This window comes from Stegastes partitus, unplaced genomic scaffold (assembly GCF_000690725.1).
Source record: "Stegastes partitus isolate 25-593 unplaced genomic scaffold, Stegastes_partitus-1.0.2 Scaffold55, whole genome shotgun sequence".
Classification (NCBI taxonomy): domain Eukaryota; kingdom Metazoa; phylum Chordata; class Actinopteri; family Pomacentridae; genus Stegastes; species Stegastes partitus.
The window spans coordinates 20,583-22,126 of NW_007577786.1; the positions used below are offsets into that span (position 1 = coordinate 20,583).

Below are 1,544 nucleotides of genomic sequence, written 5' to 3' on the forward strand. Positions count from 1 at the left end.
TAAACTTTTCCTGTTTTAGATCTGCTAAATGCTAGAATAATGAGAGAGAATTTTTTTGGAGATTTTTTTTTATTACTTTCTTCAGGGTCAGAAGTTTAAATACACAAAGACTGCTATGCCTTCAAACTACTTGTGAAAGCCCAGATGATGATGTCGTGGCTTTGGAAGCTCTTGATAGGTAAGTTGACAACATTTTAGTTAATTGGAGGCACACCTGTGGATGTATTTTAAGGCACACCTCAAACACACTGCTTCCTTTTGTGACAACATGAGAAAATCTAAAGAAATCCGCCAATATGTCAGCAAGAGAATTGTGGACCTCCACAAGTCTGCTTCATCCTTGGGTACAGTTTCCAGATGCCTGAAGGTTCCACATTCATCTTTTCAAACAATTATATCAACTATAAACACCATGGGAATGTCCAGCCATCATAGCGCTCAGGAAGGAGACGGGTTCTGTGTCCCAGAGATGAAGTGTTTTAGTGCTAAATGTGCGTATCAACCCCAGAACAAAAGCAGAAGACCTTGTGAAGATGCTGCTGAAGCTGGTAAGACAGTGTTATTATCCACAGTGAAACCAGTCCTGTACCGACATGGGCTGAAAGGCTACTCAGACAGGAAGAAGACATTACTCCAAAAGCAACATAAAAAAGCCAGACTACAGTTTGCAAATGCACACAGGGACAAAGACCTTCACTTTTGGAGACATGTCCTGGAGTCTGATGAAAGTAAAACTAAACTGTTTGATCATAATGACCATCGTTACATTTGTAGGAAAAAGGGGGAAGCTTGTAAGCCTGAGAACACCATCCCAACTGTGAAGCACGGGGGTGGAAGCATCATGTTGTGGGGGTGTTTTGCTGCAGGAGGGACTGGTGCACTTCACAGAATAGATGGCCTCATGAGGAAAGAACATTATATTGAAGCAACATCTCAAGACATCAGCCAGGAAGTTAAAGCTTGGGCGCAAATGGATCCTCCAAATGGACAATGACCCTAAGCATACCGCCACATTAGCTACAAAGTTGTTTACGGACAACAAAGTCAATGTTTTGGAGCGACCATCACAAAGCCCTGATCTCAATCCTGTAGAAAATTGTGGGCAGAGCTGAAAAGGTGTGTGTAGCAAGGCAGCCATCAAACCAGACTCAGTTCCACCAGTTCTGTCAGGAGGAATGGGCCAGAACTCTATGAGGCTATTGTGAGAAGCTTGTGGGAGGAAACCCAAAACATTTGACCCAAGTTATATAGTTTAAAGGCAATGCTACCAAATACAAAGGAAATGTGTGTAAACTTCTGACTTTGAAGAAAGTAATAAAAAAAAATAAGAATGATCTCTCTAATTTTTGTGACATTCAGCAAATAGAACTAATTTTGGTAATCCTTACTCACCTAAAACAGGAAAGGTTTCGTCACATTTGATGTCAGAGTGTGAGGAAAAAAAAGGTTAACTTCTGGTTTCAACTGTATACATAAACACACTTGCAGACATACTGCCTGTTTTATGAAATTATCACATGGTATCATATGAACTCACCTGGGAA

At 40.8% G+C, this 1,544-nt stretch overlaps 1 protein-coding gene across 1 annotated transcript in view; it reads right to left on the reverse strand.

Moving 5' to 3' along the window:
• Window positions 1–1,544, reverse strand: part of col4a1 (collagen, type IV, alpha 1) — a 48,583-nt gene that overhangs the window by 8,522 nt on the left and 38,517 nt on the right. The gene's annotated exons all lie outside the window — the stretch shown is intronic.